General features: G+C 42.4%; 1 protein-coding gene across 2 annotated transcripts in view; it reads left to right on the forward strand.

The window, feature by feature from the left end:
• LOC121966678 (plexin-B2-like) overlaps positions 1 to 19,095 on the forward strand; it is a 166,042-nt gene that overhangs the window by 86,925 nt on the left and 60,022 nt on the right. Inside the window, exon 4 of one of the 2 annotated variants that reach the window (XM_088072664.1) lies at positions 11,623 to 11,678. The exons of the other annotated variant lie outside the window; for it this stretch is intronic. The gene's annotated coding sequence lies outside the window, so the exon portion shown is untranslated. The remainder of the gene's footprint in view (positions 1 to 11,622; positions 11,679 to 19,095) is intronic. 2 annotated transcript variants of the gene reach the window in all.

The raw sequence follows: 19,095 nt of genomic DNA on the forward strand, positions 1-19,095 counted from the left end.
TTTACGTCTGAATCTTGTTAAAAATGTATTCAGAAATGTTTCCCTGGAATTTATTTGAAAGCCGGCTGGTACACAACGAAAAAAAACACTTAGATACGCGACGCCTGCGATGACTCGTTGGCGTGATCGGTGTTGGGATCAGCAGTTTAATGAAACTGAAACCTTGGAGACGAAGAGAGGATGTGAAGCAGCTGAATATATTTACAGAACAGGCGTTTTTAAAGGGAGCAGAAAACGTCACCGCAGCATCTTTCTCCTTCACCTTCTTTATTCTGGATCAGCTGAGAAAACGTGAATATTTTGGGCTGCGTGTTACACAGTTTTTTCTTTTTGGATGGTGGCGCTGTGGTCATTCAGCTGACCTCTGACTTTCTTTTCCTGCAGTCACTGAGTGTGGCAGCGAGAGTAAAAAAACATCACAGTCGACGCGTGCAGACATCAAATACGTCGATAAAGTGGAAATGCCCCAAAAATAATCTTTAAAAAAAGAAAGAAAAAAAGAAACTCCGTTCTCAAGTTCAGTGCTCCCGTCTTGAAATTTAATTAAAAAAAAAAAAAAAAGGAGTTATCGGATTAGAAAATAAAATGGAACCTTTTTGTTTAAAAACCCTTTTTGGCTCGAGTGCATCCGAGCTTTAATCACGTTTATATGAGAGCGTCCCTGAGACACAATCTGTCCCGACCCGTCAGAGATCACATCTCTCTCTGTCCCATGAGGAGCCTCACAGATCTAATCACACCTCCTCCTCCTCCTCCTCCTCCTCCTCCTCCTCCTCCTCCATATCTTTCCATCTGACTTGTCATTTGCCTTCTTATCCCCGAGTCCATCTCTCCAGCCTCGCTCTGTCTCCTACAGAGGTAACCTGAGAGAGGAGGAGGAGGAGGAGGAGGAGGAGTGATGAGATTCAGAGAGCGAGCGGGAAAGATGGTGAGAGATAGCGAGCAGGGCGAGATGGAGAGAAAGGGCAGGACGGGTACGAAACGAGCTGAAATGAAAGCGGAGTGAACAAAGCTTGACGAGGAGACGCTGATGAGGAGGAGAGTTTGAAGGAGAGGAGGTGACAGAGGGTGAGGAGAGATGATGGGGAGTAAATGTAGTGAGGACTCCTCTGAAACTCATCTTTAGGTTGTTCTTTGATGAAAAGTCTGGTTGCTCCTCCGACAGCGCAGAGGCGCTTTGGCTGGAAATGTCTGCTGGGTTTTATTCGCTCTGTGCAGCCGAACGTGAAGTTTTCTGTCCTGCAGAGTTCACGGTCTGCGTCCAAATCATCTCGTCCGCAGTTTGGGTTCATCATGTTCAGACTGCAGCTGAAATGATCACAACTGAAAAAAACATCAAGACTTTGTGCTCCTGAAGGATTTCAGCAACATTACAGTAAATCTCAGCGGCTCCTCGGCTCCTTTTGTGTGTGTGTGTGTGTGTGTGTGTGTGTGTGTGTGTGTGTGTGTGTGTGTGTGTGTGTGTGTGTGTGTGTGTGTGTGTGTAAACACAGATTACATCATGTGAGGCATGAGTCCTTTTGGGTGTTAACCCTTTGTACCTGAGCAAAATGGATTTATTTCTTTCAAAAACATGGGCAAAGAGCAGCCGAAGAAATTATTTTTTTTTAAAAAATGTGCAAGGAATGAGTAGAAAAAGTGCAAACAAACCACTGGAAAATTAGTTAATATAAATTAAAATAAAGCAAATAGTACTTGAAAAAAGTAATAATTCTGTGGCAAAAGTTTTTTATAATAATTTTATAATTTTATAGTTTTTTCAGATAGATAGAGATAGATTTATTATATATATATTTATATTTTTTCTGTGCTTTTTCTGAGATTTTCTAGTTTGTTTTTGTTTTCTCAGTGAGGCGATGTATATGTATGTACAATTTAATTTCGTGCAATTTGAGGGTTAATGGAAATCAGCCTCGTGATGGACGAGAAAAAGAGGACAGAAAGACGGAAAACTGAGCGAGAAAAGACGAAAATGTTTCCAATGAGAGAGCGAGGAGTAACCTTTTCCTGCAGCCACTTCCATAATTGGATTTTAACTTTCTGTGTGTGTGTGTGTGTGTGTGTGTGTGTGTGTGTGTGTGTGTGTGTTCCACCTCTTGGAGACGATAGCTCAGATAGCGACCTGAGAAAATGACCAATTCTTCTCTCCACATACACACACACAGAGTTGAAAAGTTCAAACACACACACACACACATTAGTGGATACAGGCGGTGTTATTTATAGCGCGGGTGTTTTAATAATTACAGAGCGTCTGCATGATATAGATTTAATAAATGTGGTTTTGGGTTCTCTGTGAATCAAAGCTGAGACAGTTTGTTCTCCTCAGTGTTTCTCTGACTTTATTCATCAGGTTTTTTCGGGTTTTTTCAGTATCTGTGTGTGAAATCACAGTCGGGACGATGTGCAGAAAATTACAGCGATGTAGATTCGAGCATCTCGCTGTAACAAGAGTAGATATCAGATTTTTTTTTACCAGCTTATTAATCTGTGCTGTGATTTCCAAATGTAGGAAAAAGAACAATTCAGACACTCTGGGGGTTTAATGCACAAACTGAAATTGCTTTTAAAAATTTTTAAATGGTTTAAAACAAGTTGCAACCTACGGAAGCCCAGAGAGGCAAGAGAGGAAAAGGAATCTGGTGATTCAGTCGTTTTCTCTGCTGCCTTTATGACTTCAGAAGAGGTGAAAAAAAAGCGTCTGCAGGATATTTTTTACATTTCTTAGTTCATCATCAAACCTTCATTTAACCCTTTGAACAAATTGATTTCTTTCAAAAACATAGGGAAAAGGCAATGAGCAACTCATCAAGACGTGGCCCAAAAATTAGCAAGAAATTGATGAGAAGTTACAAGAAAATGACCTGAAAATAGACAAAACAAGACAACAAAGAAAGAAAGAAAAACCTGGCATTTGAAGGGTTAAAATTCTGGAAATGAATGAATATTTGATATTAATGATCAGGACAGATGTTGGTTAAAAAAATAAAGTTAATTGAAGTAGAAAATCATAAATGTGTATTTTTTCTAGCCTGATTTTAAAAAGCTCAGAGCCTCAAGGGTTAATTTCTTTGTTTCTGTCTTTACATTTAGGCCTAAAATATGACCGACGTTCACCGTATTTGACAGTGAAAACAAAGAAGCTGACGTTGAGTTTTGCGGCGACGTGTCTGAGGTGTGTTTGTGACGGTCGGGTGGAAAGCGGCTTTACTCCGTCGGAGAGATAACGCAGAGAAGAGAGCAGAAAAACAAGTAAAGCCGGAGATAACGGCCGAGTCGGAGGGAGCACTGAAGTGTAGTCATAAAAATAAATAAAGGTCCAGGTTTGTTATCAGGACAGTCGAGAATGAAGCGATGAAGGGAGCGAAAGCAGCAGATGGCAGAGAGGAAGAGGAGCCGGGGCGACGGGGGGCCGACAGACGGACACAACAGACAGAAACGGGACTTTTGTGTTTATGTCACACTTTTATTCCGATTTTTTCTTTAAGAAAGCGCAGAACAGATGTTTGAGGTGAACAGAATCATCCCGACGCTCGGCTTTTTGTCTCTCTGTTTGTGCGTTTGTTCATTAGCTGGTTATCCTTAAAACGTGACACATTTCAGTGAGGTCTGGTGCAGAGACTTGAGGCTGCGGGCCAAAACACAAAGTGATCATTTCTGGTGGGGATCCAGGATTGTTTTGCAAAGTAGGTCACTTCATTTTTAACATTTTGAGTCATTAAAACAACACACTGGGCGTAATGTGGAGGCCTGGCACAGATCTGCTCTCGGAGGGGTTTTTAATCTTTACGTTGTTTCTTTTGGGACTTTTTCTTCAAATCTGTGAACTGTTGCAAAAACATCATTAGTGAGAGGAAAGTTTCCCGGACTCAGTGTGTCAGTGCAGGTCCAGCTCTGACGACTGAATCACTGTAATGAGTTTAATTTCTGTGTTTGTCGCTGCGGCCGACAGAAAGTGTGACCTTCAGGTGTTATAATGTTATTATTATTATATTAAACAAAGAAAACGGCACTGTTTCCACAGCAACAAGACCTCGTGTTTTACAGCCTTTTCTTGACAAATTTTACGATCTAATCAATGTTTCCTCGAACTTGTGAGTTTGTGAAAAGAAAATCATCAATTTAACTTTTAAATGGGAAAAATTAAGTCAAGTATTTTAGTTTTTTTCAGTCCATTCAAGACCTTTTACCTCTAGCACATGCAGCTCAGAAACTTCCAGCTTCAGTTAGTGAGAAATCGGGGACTGAGACGTTACGGAGAGGACAGAGGCCGATCGGATGCTCCGCCTGCCTCACTACCAACAAATAACGGCATCTTCAGCCCCGAAAAATCCTCACTTTGAGCTGTTATTGTTACTAGAGCAAGGATCATTAGCTCGCCCATACATATTTCAGCACACTTAGGTTGTTTCTAGGATCGAGGACATTTCTCGCGGGTTAAGGATGTTTCTAGGACTTAAGGACATTTCTGAAATATTAATACATTTTGGACATTCCTAGGATTTCAGGATGTTCCAAGGTTTTTGGTTTTTTAGTAACGTAGGACATTTCTCAGATTTCAGGACATTTCTAGGGTTTTGGACTTTGCTAGGATTTTAGAACGTTTGTTAGACTTGAGGACATTTCCAGGATTTTTTGACTTTTTTCTTAAAGGGCCTACCTGTATGAAGTATGAGGGCAAACAGAATATATTGTTCATGGTTTCTGTAATCTGTATTTTGAGTTTCTCACCTGTATACGTGAACACAGATAGTTGTTTGAGCGATTATTGATGAAAATACTTTTGATGTCAGAACACAGAATGCAAAATGACGATGATAATAGTAATAATAATAATAATTGTGTGATTCCTTGCCTTCAAATTAGCATTTATATTTTCCTGTGCTGCAGAAAAGGTCATCAGGTTCAGAGCTGCAGAGTCTCTAAGAAAATTACATTCCTCCTGCATATATTTAGATTCAGTGAGCAGAGGAATCCACGCAGGAAAAATCTGAATATGTGGCATAAAGTCTGGATATGATCTTGACTTTTAAACAGCGTGATATTCAGACGGAGTTGAACTGTGGCAGCGAGAGGGATAAAGAGAGAAATGTTCCTGTGTGAGATATTATGTAATGGTCCATACTGAAGATAATAGTCAGATAACAAAGTGCAGTAATAATATGATTTATGAAATCCTCGGCAGGAAACTAATATCCAGCTGTTATCGCCTGCCAAGTGGTGGAGGAGAATTGAAGGAGAAACTTTATATTAAAAGAGCCGGCGGCGCTTTGAGTCCATCTCACTTCATATTCACCCAAATCTGCTCAATAATGCAACTTTTGACTTGTGATTATTAAACAGCCGCTTCTCTCTGCTTCCTCCGCTTTGTTACTGTGGAAACTAAAAACTGCGTTTCAGTCTGATGAAATCAGCTCAGGCGGCAATGCAACAAAAAAAACGTCTTCAACAACACAAGAACAGTGGCATCAGGAACAAAGCTGATCATTAAGTCATCAGGAAACGGTTCAATTAACACTCAAAGCTGCAGGATTCTGCAGATTCTCATATTTGTATTAACTGTATTAACCAGATGTGTTACTTCATTTATTAAGTTTTTAGTGGTTGAAAGTTGTTGTGTAAAGTGCAGAGTTGGAGGTCTGTGTGCAGCAGCTCTCCTGACTTCAGACGTCTCGATGTGGTTGTGAGTGTTTTTCGCCCACAGGACGGACACATCTACCGCCTCTGTTTACTGCAGCTCTCTGTGACCTCTGAGACTCTGCAGCAACGAAAATCCCACCTCGCTTCATATTTTATTCATATTTCAGGATGCATGTTTTCTCTGAGCCGCAGCTGTGGTCACTGCGCTGCCCTCCTTCATGCCAGGACTCCTCTCTGCTCCTCTCTGCTCCTCTCTGCTCCTCTCTGCTCCTCTGTTGGCTCCTGCAGGCTGAGGGCTTCAAAGACAAACCCCCTCTCCTCCTCTGTTCTCCTGCGCTTGCAGCTCCTCTTCCTCTCTCCTCTTAACTCTTTGAAACTTGGATCAACATCAGTTTTCAAGTGTTGCCTTTCACAAGCTATTTAACTCTTTCAAACCAAAGCAAACTGATTTGATTACTATGAAATTTGTAATTTTCTTATTAATTTGTGGAACATTTCTTGCCCAGTTGGTCATTGTCTTTTTCCCCATTTTTTTAAGAAAGCAAATTAATTGTTCCAGGTTTCAAAGAGTTAACTCATGCTGCCCCCCCCCCAACCTCCTGAAAGTCTGCACAGTATCTAACAGCATCTCTGCAGACTCCGTGTGTCTATATTTACACTCAGGAAGAACAAGTCGATCCGAGGAGCAGCTTTCTCTCTTTTTGTGGAGTGAAGTGCTCGGAGAGAAAAATAACCGATAAAAATCTCATAAATATCCAGAGAGCCGAGACTGAAAACGCTCTCTGACATGAAGTAAGTCATCACAAGGCTGAGGCTCGGAGACCGTTACATCCAAATAAAAATCAGCAGATTAACTGATTTACTTTTTTTTGTATCCGTAAGAAGGAGACGTCTGTAAATGTCCAAACATTAAGAATGATCCAACAGCCGAAAATCAAATTTTTCAGAAAACTCTTTTATTTTGTTTGTTTGTTAATTTGTTTTTGCAATGAATATAAATCACAGAGCAAACAAGCATTTTTACATTTTTTTCCTCAAGTTCTCTCGCCTTAAATTTCATGGCAGTTTATTAAAATCAAACCAACACTTTTGCATTTTTAGTTCATTTTTTTTTGTCCAGAAATTGCTCCAAGTTCTTACCAAAACAAAATAAGCTGGTATCATCTGCAAATGATAGTGTTTGTAGCACTTTGGAGACCTCACATATATAATTTATGTACAAAATAAACTAAAACGGACCCAATACCGAGCCCTGGGGAACTCCACAAGTGATCTTCAGTATATATGATTTAAAGTTTGTTATTCAGACGTACTGCTCCCTTTATTCCACGTACTTAACCAAGAGAGTGCTACTCCTCTAATTCCTAATCTTTGCATTTTTTCAGTAATAATTGATGGTCTACAGTGTCAAAAGCTTTATTAAGATCTAGGAAATTATTTTTTATTATCCTGTTGCCGTTATTATTTCTGCCACATATTACATGAGCGCAAATGAGGTTGTCCTATTCACATTTTCAGTGAGGAATTCATTTAATCTTCTATAGAATATTTTTTCCAGTATTTTAGTAGCAGGTGACACCTTGCACGGCAGCCTCGGCCACCGGTGTGTGAATGTGTGAATGTGACTCCTAGTGTGTGTGAAACTGCTTTAAAGGGGTCGAAAGAGTAGAAAAGTGCTTCACAAGTGCAGCTCCGTTTAGCATTTACCACAGAGAGAGAGGAGTAATGAGAGGAGAAACATGCTGCTTACAAAAAGTTTACGATAACATCATCATCGTCATGGTCATCATCATCATCATCATCATCTTCATCTTCATCTTCATCATAATCATCACTCAAGCTGCGGCTGCAGATCAGATCAGTTCGTTCTTTAGCATCAGCGTGAATCAACTATTTCATGTGTGTTCAGACGTCTGAGCTTCCTCCAGCTGTCAGAGCGCTGTTATCTCAACGCGCGCACACACACACATACACACACACACACACACACACACACACACACACACACACACACACACACACACACACACACACACACACACACACACACAGTGGATATAATCAGAGGCTCGTCCAGTCAAAACATCCCGGCTGTTCAGACTGAGCCGTCAGCTCTGTGAGAGTCACAGGGCTCACAAGTACTCATATATACTGCAGTAAAAACACCACACTGTAGAAATACTTTGTTCCAAGTAAAAAGAAACAGTGTTGGGAATCACTGAAAGTCCCAGAATGCAATATTGTCAGTGATGGTACCATATTATTGAGATTTTAAAAGTTTTGCAAAATGTTGCAATAACAAATTTGGAACGAATATGATTTTTAATTATTTTTTTACTGTGAATTATGTCCCTCAAAATAACCAACATTTGTTTTATCTAATAAGAAAAAGTCTAGTATTTTCATCTCACTTCAATCGCTTTTATTGCAGCAAACTGTATCGAGTGGACTGACAAAGTAATTTCTTTCTTTTTCTGGGAGGCTACAAAAGTTTAACTTGCATTTGCGATATTTTAAAATTATTTAAAATAATAATTATATTGTATTACTTAATTATTGAAATTGATAACATTGATAAGTTACAATTACAATACTGACTTCCAAAATTTAGTAGAGTGGAAGTATAAAGTAAAAGTACCTAAAAAATGTATTTACTATAGTCAGTAGTTGAGTAAATGTAATTGTGTGTGTGAGATAAATGAGGATGACCTCCTCTGACCTCTGAAACACACTAACACACACACACACACACACACACACAGCATACACACAGCACACACACAGACACACACAGACACACACAGACACACACAGACACTGTCCTCTTCTTCTAAACTTAATTCTGTCTCCTGTCCTCTCTCTCTCTCTCTCTCTCTCTCTCTCTCTCTCTCTCTCACACACACACACTCACACACTCACACACTCACACACACACACACACACACACACACACTGGGTCTGTCTCTGGTTCCCACAGTGAGCAGTGGTGTAATCAGCGCTTCATATTATAACAAGAGATTAGCGCTGCTCAGCTAAAAATCACAATCTGCCCTGTCAGATAGCACAGCGAGCACCGGCTGGATCTCACACACACACACACACACACACACACACACACACACACACACACTCTGGTGGCTGTAATATAGGAAAGTACTACCTGCAGTGTCTGCCTCTCAGTGATTGGTGTCTCCTCTCATATCATCAGACGCTCCAGCAGCTCTTTTGTAATTACCGGGAGCGGTCTAATAACTGCAGAGAAGTGGTCTAATAATTGCAGCGGAGCGGTCTAATAACTGCAGAGAAGTGGTCTAATAATTGCAGCGGAGCGGTCTAATAACTGCAGAGAAGTGGTCTAATAATTGCAGCGGAGCGGTCTAATAACTGCAGAGAAGCGGTCTAACAACTGCAGCGGAGCGGTTTAATAACTGCAGCGGAGCGGTTTAATAACTGCAAAGGAGCAGTCTAATAACTGCGGAGGAGCGAGAAGTGCAGAGCTTCGCTTTTCAGAGACACCCTGCAGAGTCCGTCCCCTCTGCTCCTGTTGACCTGAAACTGGCTCCACGCGTCGTCTCACCTGGTCTCTCCTCTGACAGGTAGAGATCCAGTACAGCAGGATCCTCAGCATGCTTTGTTTGGGGGCCACTTGTGTAAAATGACAGGAAGTCAGGGGCCACGCACAGCATTTCCATACATGTTTTCAGGACATTTCAAAGATTTGGGACATTTTGAGGATTTTGGGACATTGTGTGGGGGATCCTCCTCTGGCTCTTTTTTTGATCAGCAAGCTCTATTTTGATCCTGTTTTATTCACTCTGACTATTTATGGAGACTAAAAGGACAAAAACTATTCACAGAGTCCATCACTTTATTTTTACTGTCAGTTAGACAGTTTTGGGGGACATTGGTTGCAGGAGACGGCAGCGACCCGCTCTGTGTGTGTCTGATGCGTGTCTCTGCCGGGGGGACAGTAAATCTCCGTGTCCAGCCGTCAGTTTGTGACCTCTAGTTTCAGTTCATGTGTGGAGATATCAGCCTGTGCACTAATTACTCAGCGTGTTCACAGTCACTAACAGCACCGTCGCAGTGACACCTGGTCTCTGTAATCCAGGTGCAGGATTAGAGAATCCAGCTGAGAGCAGACAATCCCAGCTCAGACTGTGACTCACAGAAATGCTCTCGGTGTCTCGTGTGGCTCCGTTAATGCGTCTGTTTCCAGCAGCAAACGTTAGTAAAAGTCAGACCGGTTTCTTCAGCTCTGAGCCGCAGCACTGACGAGTTATACGCATACGTTTATTTCAAATAATCGCGTCCGTGCGGGTGAGACTCGGGTCACTCGTCTCGGGTGGAGGTTTATATTTTATTACATATATTTGCATGTCTGTAGATTCAGGAGTTCTCAGCGTGAAAGAAAGAGCAGGTTTTTATGTCCTAAATCATGTTAATATTTGAAAGCAAAGATCTAATCCATCTCTGTTTTTGGGCCAATCAGAGGGCTGCGTGATGAAGTCATCTTTTCAGTTTAAAAACAACAACAACAAATCACAGATATTTCCTCGAAAACACAAAGTCGGGAAATGACAGTTTTCCTAGAACGTGTGCAAGTTTGTGTACATTTGTGTGTTCGTGTGTGTGTTCGTGTGTGTGTGTTTGTGTGTTCGTGTGTGTGTGTGCTTGCTTGCTTGTAGTCAATGAATGTTCAGGCTGTTGTTCTGCGTCGCTGTATTTGTTTCCTCCGAGCTGTTTACACAGTGCACACATTCACTGTTAACACACACACACGCACACACACACACAGATCCTCGGGGCAGAGAGAGAGACACACACATGTAAACTAAAGGTCTCTCTATCGCTGTTCAGCAACTGGCTGTCACCAGCTGATACCACAACAACTTCTACTGCTGCTTTACACACACACACACACACACACACACACACACACACACACACACACACACACACACAGACCGTGGCAGAGTACCATTTAGCTGGTAATAGCCTCTAAATTCACACTGCATATTAATAATGCAGATTTCCCTTCTAACACCCTCATATAATGAACTGGGTCACACACACTCATTGTATCAGTGTGTGTGTGTGTGTGTGTGTGTATATGTACCTTTCACTGTGTTTGTGCTTGCTTCAGCAGACTGCGCAGGTGTGTGTGTGTGTGTGTGTGTGTGAGACAGAGTAAGTGTGTAACTTTTAATACTCTGTAATCCTCTCAATTTTCTCGGCTCGAAACCAGGGTCACACTTTCTCATTGTGTGTGTGCGCGTGTGTGTGTGTGTGTGTGTGTGTGTGTGTGTGTGTGTGAGCGCGCGCGTGTGTGTGTGTGTGTGTGTGCGTGTGTGCGCCTTCTTACCTTCAGTTCTCAGCCATCTCCCTGCTGACCCCGATAGTTTCAACAAACAACACACTCGTCCTATTATGTAGATATTAAAGCTTTGCTGGTACAAAGGCAGGTGTGTGTGTGTGTGTGTGTGTGTGTGCGTGTGCGTGTGCGTGTGCGTGTGTGTGTGTTTCTGTATTAGTGTGTGTGTGGTTTATAGCTACTGTAGGAAGCTGCTATCATCTCCAGTGTGTTTGTGCTGTGAAAGCTGGACTGTGAAAATGAGTTTTGATAAAACAGAAAAAACAGCAGAAAGTTTTGTTTTCGATTAAACTGCAAAAGAAAGTTCATAAAACACCAAAATAAATAAATCCAGCGGCTGAGACTCAGGTTGCACAGCGGGTTGTCTTTAATCACAAAGTGTCCTGCAGGAGGACACTGAAGGCAGAGTGTCTCCTGATGGACAAAGCAGAGTCCTGCATGTCATCAACAGGTCAATGAAAGCCACATTTTAAAGCGTTTTGTCAGTCAGGTAGAAATGACTAAATCTTGAGTTTTGTGCAAATCTGTGATGGAATCAGTGAGCTCTAACTTCGTTTTGTTCGACACGTCAATGTAACTTTATGTTTCCTGATGTGTTTCGTCCACAGACTCGTGGTTTTTATATCAGCTGTGAAGTGGAAGAACGGGACCCATTGCTGCTCCTGTGAGTGCATCCTGCAGCAAAACACACACACACACACACACGCACACACGCACATACGCACACACACACTCGTCACAGCTCCAGTGAGAGGAAGTTATCACGTCACCTGCACGGCTCATTCAGCCTTTCTAAAAACACGTGATCACAGTTTGATAATTAGTTTTACAACAAACTGTCCCCTAAATGAATAAAAATCACGTGTAAATGCTTTTCACAAACACTTTGACCTTCTGAAACCCGAGCAAATAAAGTGAAATTAGCCACTTCCAAAGACTGCAAGAAATTACCTAAAAATTAGGGGTTATTTAATTATTAAATGAAAAACATCATAAATATATCTTTTATTTTATAATAATATATCTTTTTTTTTAACTGTGTTTTATTTTATTTTATTTATATTTTTTGCTCATTTTTGGGCATTGTCTTGTTTAGTTGATGTTGCCTGTTTCACGTTTTTTAGATGTAAGTTTTCCAAATTTTAGTTCCGGTTTCATCCCAAAAAAAGTTTCTTAGAAAGATATTTGAGTGGTGACGGACTAAAACACGTTTGTCTCTCTGGATCAGCAGCAGCTCTCTGCGGGTCGCCTCCAGGCGGCCGGTTCGGGCTGTTTTTCCAGTCTTAAATTGGTTCGTGGGATGTTCGTGTGCGGCTCCGGCGATGCCGGGCGCTGCAGTTTGGGGCATTTCACAGCTGACTGATGAAGTGCTGAGAGCAGCAGAAATCTAAACCGAAAACAATCAGAGTGTTTCAGCTGCGAGAGAAATCCGTCAGACTGCTTCACAGCCCCCTCAGCATCAGACAGTCCTGGCTGACATCTAACTGTGTCTTAATGGATGTTTGAGCGTCCTCTGGGAGACAGTAATGAGCGTCTGTCTCGTCTGTTAGAAAGTAGAAAGGCCGTCTTCGCGCCGCGCGTTTCATCACGGCTTAGTTTGTGCCGACGTGTCCCAGAATGCACCTCTCACTGCTCTAATACAGCGACTTAGTGCGGGCATCATCTGACTCCTCGTTTCTGCTCCTTTTATCTCCCCGCCTCGTAAATACACACCGAGACACACACACACACACACACACACACACAGTGAGTGAAGGTGTGTGTGTGTGTGTGTGTGTGTGTGTGTGTGTGTGTGTGTGTGTGAGCCTGCAGGTAGTTTATCGTGCACGCCGTGTGAGATGAAACGCCGGAGGGTTCGCCGCGCTGTCGTTTTATTGTCAGCGGAGCAGCTTCATCTCAGCTGGAGCTCACAAACACAAACTCTGCTGCTAAACTCATCAGCCTGTTGACTCCGAAAACACCGAAACACACGAGAAACGACCGTGTTTTCACTCACAGAACGAGAGTTTAATTTCACCGTCTGATGAGAGTCTGCGGTGTTTGAAGCAAACAGCAGAGGGGACGTGTTGCTGCAGGACGGAGAAGTGATCAGACGCACCTGTTGTTTCTTAAAAATGTCCTAAAGTTTGTCCTAAAGTTTGTCCTAAAGTTTGTCCCAAAGTTTGTCAGAGGTACCAGAGGAAAACTCCCAGGAGGAAACATTAAGAGGTGTTGGTTCTAGGTAAGACCCTAAAGTCCGGAAACCATAGACATGTCCTAAAATCCTAGAATCGTCCTAAAAGTCGGAGTCTTATGTTGTTGGGTGCTAAATTTTGGGCGGAGTGAAAATGTTTTTGATGATATTTTAAATGTCTCACGACGTTTTGTGGACGTTGAGTTTTGCTCTCCGTCCCTCAGGACTGGATGTCGTTACTCCACGTCAGGGGGACGTCGGTGTGAAACGTTTGGAAGACGTTGGATTTTGGTAATAACAGCGTCATGTGTCATCAGTCACAGTCAGCATGTTGTCTTTTACTCGGTTTTTGTTCCGAAGAAAAGTCCCCGAATCGTCAGACTCCAGATCCGAGTTCAGTTCGGACGCTCGCGGATGAAACCGTGAAAGTCAGCTGACCTGTCCGACTGCAGTTTGTCATTTCCTGTAGTTTCGGTCCTCTGGAGTTCAGTTCGGTGAACGCACTGGCCTGTGGTGACGCTGCGTTTCCCAGCAGGCCGTGCGTTGATCAGGCTCTTTGTATGGATGGACGCTGGAGCGGCGCTCTTCTGGCCCGAGCCTCCGTGACGCTCTGCGGCGTCTCCGAGCCGACAAACACTTCTGCTCCATTATTCATGCCTCTGTTTGTTTGTCGGTGTCCGGGCTGACGACGGCACTTCCTCTCACTTCAAACTTCATCATTAAATTGTGCTTTTAACGTGCGAGGATCAAGCTCCTCCTCCCGGACTCTGCAGCTGCTCCGGGGGTTAAAGAACGGCTGTTGAATCGACGGCAAAAGACGACTGCGATCCGATCAAGAGAAACTCGTTTTAACGGCTTAAAGAACTGCCGCGTCCTCGTCTCTGCTGTCGTCTGCTCGCTCTCTCACTCTGAAAAACTAAAAACAGGCGCGCGACTCGTCAGAGACGCCTCAGTCACAGCCAGACGACAAGCTGCGAGCAGACTGAGCCCAAAACAACATGTCAGGGTGGCGCCTCGTCGTGTAGCTCAGCGTGGCGTCTGTTGTCAGCTCCTGTAGGTGCTGGATGTGGATCACAGCCCAAAATAGACATGAACATTCACCCAGAAAACAACGACATGTGATCAGCTGTTTGGAGCCGAGCATGAACGCCGCCGTGTGAACGCCGCCATCGCTCAGAGGAGGCCGAACCGCAGCGACGCTTCTTCTCTCCAGGAGGAACACGCCACACACACACACACACACACACACACACACACACAGGTGCTGTGGGGTTATTTAATGCACTGTCATGCTAATACTCACTGCAGCAACAAACGTGGATTATTCCGCCGCTGAAAATAGTCCCAAACAACAGATCACTGTCTCCTCTCTATTGTTTGATGAAAACTGCAGACACATGTTTCCAGAATTTAGATTTTAGGATGTTTTTAAGGTTTTAGAGCGTTTCTAGGATTATAGGATATTTCCAGGGTTTTAAGATGTTTCAGGGATTTTAGGACATATCTAGGATTTTAGAACATTTTTAGAAGTTTGGGACATTTCTTGGATTTTAGGACATTTTTAAGATTTTATGATATTTCTAGGATTTATGGAGATTTTGAGGATTTTCTGAATCATTCTAGGTTTTTAGGGCATATTTGGGATTTTAGGTTATTTCTAGCATTTTAGAATATTTTTAATATTTTGGGATATTTTTGAGGATTTCTGGAGATTTCTAGGATTTTAGGACATGAGGTATTTTATTCTCTTCCTTTCTTTGCCTGCTTTTCTCATTTTTGGCTTGTGTTTCTTCATTCTCATGTTTAAATGGGTCTGGAGTTTATTTCCAAAAACTCTCATGGAGTCTAAAGCAACTCTCTCACACACACACACACACACACACACACACACACACACACAGCAGGAGCTCTTTAAACAGTGATAACAGAGTGAGGGGTCGAGCTTTGTGCATGAGAAGGCTGCTGTCCAACAACAGGTCCAAAAAAACCACCAATCTCTGTGTGTGTGTGTGTGGGGGGGGGCTTCAAGCAGCGTTGAAGCCGGCAGTGAGAGTTATCTGTGCTTTAATCAGGCCTGAGCAGAGAGAGGGGAGACACGGAGGGGAGCTGTGCCTCCTCCTCCTCCTCCTCCTCCTCCTCCTCCTCTCTCTGTAGGTCTGTAATAAGGCTTCTCGCTCTAAAGCCTTTAATCTGAGCAGGAATGAAGGCGAGATCTTCTGCTGCAAAGAACAATCTCTCCTTCTTTTTCTCTCAAACACAGACGGCCTTGTTAATGGGCCTCCTCTCCTCTCCTCCTCCTCTCCTCCTCTCCTCCTCTCCTCTCCTCCCCTCTCCTCTGGTGGTAAAAAGTTTTGGAAACATTTTTAGAAACTCGTTTGAAACGTTCGGACCCGTGTGTGATCACAAACATGTGAACAGAGTGTGCGGTTTGTTGGCAGAGCTCCATGATCGCTGTCAGTGTTAACTATTTTTGGATTCGACTTTAGAGAAACAAGCAGTTTTATAATAAAATGATTTTTACGTTCAGTTTTCAGTCTGAGGTTTTATAATCAGAGTTTGGAGAAGCTGCTGGATGGAGTCCGGACTGCAGAAAGGCCTGCTGGGACTCGTTAAGGGTCACCAACCGTTAAATAATCAAAAATAATCCATCATTATTTAAATTATTCTTAATTATTTTAAATAATGTGACTTCATTAACATTAAATCACCTCATGTGACACCATTCCCAGAAAAATGATAGCCAACCAATGATTAGCAAAAAAAACCCCCAAACTTTTAAATTTTAAAAGTAAAGTGAAGTTTAAAAAAAAAAAAAAGATCTAAACTACTTTTAAAAAAAAAATAAAAAATTCTCTAATACAACCCCCAGCTAATTTTCAGGTCATCTTCTTGTAACTGATTTTGCATTTTGCATTTTGCGTGACATTTCTTGCCAAACTGCTCATTGTGTTTTTTCCCCATATTTTCAAAAGAAATCAAACCAATTTTCTCGTGAAAACTAAAAACTGTGTAATATTCAGCAGACTGCAAGTGTGATAGAAAAAAAACAAAAACATTTATTTCCTCCTCCTCCTCCTCCTCGTTCTTCCTCTCGACTCCTCTGAACGTAAAGACCCGACACAGCACACCTTTCCTCTTCGCTCTCACATAATCTGCCCTTCCAGCTGATTTATAATCCAATTCTCCAAAACGCCTCCTGGTTTCCTTCTCAAGATGATATCAAGAGATGTTTTAATTTCCATTCAGGAAGTTTGAGGCAATTAAAGCTGCAGCATTTAGACTAACAAAGACTCCACTGGAGACCGCAACAAAGCAGCTCATCAACACGCTTTATTTTTAAGAAAAGACTCCTTTTTTAAAAAAAAAGAAAGAAGAGAAACAAATCAGTTGGAGAAACCAGAATAAAAAAGAACAAAAGATGGAGAAGTCAGTGAGTCAGTCACATGCAGCTCAACCACCAAACTACCCGAAAATAAATTGAAACAAAACAACTTGAATGAGGGCGATCTCCAGCCCAAAATGAAATAAAAAACCCAAACTAACTCATGCTGGAGAAAGACAAAAAGGAGGCAGAAGTCCCCAAGCTGTGCTTTCGCCAGAACGACAAAATGCACGGCGCTCAATCCTCATTTTGTTTGTTTAAAGAGCTCTTACAATGTGTGTGTGTGTGTGTGTGTGTGTGTGTGTGTGTGTGTTTATGTCTGCAAGTAACTTAACACTCCATGAGAGTTATTGGAAATGAATTTAAACAACCATTTAAACAAGAGATTGAAGAAATACACGAGTCAAAAATGTCCTTGAAAGGTATGCAATTAAGAGCAGAGAGCGTAACATGTAGACAGAGCGTAACATGCAGACTCAGAAGAATACCTAGAGCGTAACATGCAGACTCAGAAGAATACCTAGAGCGTAACATGCAGACTCAGAAGAATACCTAGAGCGTAACATGCAGACTCAGAAGAATACCTAGAGCGTTACATGCAGACGCAGAAGAATACCTAGAGCGTTACGTGCAGACGCAGAAGTCCTCTGACAGAGAGGCAACGTGACGAGTCGGCATGAGAACGTGTGGTCTGGATATAATCTGGATATGAGTCAGTCAGTCTGAACGAGGCCTGAGAATATTGTCTGGATGATCTTTGAGCTGACATTTAGTCCTGCAGCTATCGATTATTTTAGTAATCGAGTAATCTACCAATTATTCTTGTGATTAATCGAGTAATATGATATGTGCGCAGAAAGACTCCCTTAAAATGAACGAAAAACTAATTTCCTTTTCCTGTAGAAAAATTAATATTTTTGAGACCCCGCCTCCTAACCCCCGCTCACCTTACCACCACGTATCCACAGCAGAAGTGCGCTGTGCAACAGAAATCAGCGTCTGTGTTAAACACGTGCAGCTCAGCTGGTAATCATTTCAGCCCTGGTGACATCACAGCACCAGTTTCCAAACAGCATTTCTGTAAAACCAACAGCAGCATGTTTGATGTGTAACCCTTTAAATCCGGCGACTGATCAGCCGCCTGTTTCACCTGCAGCTGGTTTCTGTCCTCGTGTTTGGTTCCTCTCTAAAACATCAGCAGCAGCCGCTAAACTCGGCAGAAACCTTCAATCATGACATCTGAGGGACTTAAAAATGAGCCGCAGCGAGCTGTCAGGACGCTCTGACAGTAAATCCCAAATGAGCGGAGCAGCAAACAGGATGAGGTGCTGCAAACGCGTCCTCGCCATCACCGAGCGACGCAGACACGCTTTAACTGTGAAACTGTTGACAGGGTGACGCCGTGTGCGGCTGCTGAGGTGTGAGGGAGGATTAGAGCACAAGGACACACACGGTCCACAGTGTGTGTCCTGGTCAGGTCAGTGGGTGGGGCAGCGGGATGGAGGGCGGGAGTTAACGGCCGCCTCCGCCGCAGAGGACACACACACGCTAAATTACATTTGCATAACACAGACTGAGTGTGTGAACGTCGCTCCTCTGCAGGAGGACTCCCCGCACGCCGATGGGAAGTCATATTTATTTAAGCAGATTGATTTCTTTCCCGCCTTCAGGCGCTCGCTGGATCTCACTTCATCTCACAGAGCCAAGAACATAAATCTACACCTGCTTCACATCGGCGAGCCATCACTCCAACGCTCCCTGCTTCAGCTTCCTGTGTGCCTCAAAATCCTGTTTCTGTGGAGCAGTTTATCACAGTTTCAGGGGACACGATGGTGCGTTCAAAGACACGTTAGTTATAATAATAATAATAATAATAATAATAATAATAATAATAATAATAAACATTATCTGTATAGCAGCTTTCATACGAGAAGCTTCACATCAAAAGACATGATAAAACCTGCATGTAAAAATAGAATAAGATTAGAACAAAAGCATAAAATGCATCTTCACTTAGATAAAAAAATGCTTCAAAATCAGATAAAATATGGATAAATATGTACTGAAGAATGCATAAGATGGAAAATAAAATAAATGAAATAAAACCCATTATTTGTCCATTAGCTGCTGAAAAGTTTCCAGTTAACAAGAATCATAATTATTATAATAACTTTATTAATAGAGGCATTTAAAAACAGAGTTTGACAAACAAAGAAAAAACAGAAGTGAGACGTATAGAAGGCAAACAGCCCGACTGAACACAAGAGAGGCAAAACTAAAAAACACCACGCACCTGCGTCAAGTGACGTCACCGTTCTCACAGGAAGTTCAGCGTTTCATGCAAGAACTGTTTTTGTGTGAATGGCCCCTCAGTTAATGTGTTGTTGGTTTCCTAAAAGTTAAGTTTTGGCAGTTTTGCTTGGAAGGGTTTAAATGATCTGTACACAACGTTCAGGGCATCAGTACAGCAGCGAACACTCTGTGAAGTTAGAGGGCAGTAACGGCGTCCTGAGCAGACAATGAACA

Source organism: Plectropomus leopardus, chromosome 22 (genome assembly GCF_026936395.1).
Source record: "Plectropomus leopardus strain MGB_pleo_1.0 chromosome 22, ASM2693639v1, whole genome shotgun sequence".
NCBI lineage: Eukaryota > Metazoa > Chordata > Actinopteri > Perciformes > Serranidae > Plectropomus > Plectropomus leopardus.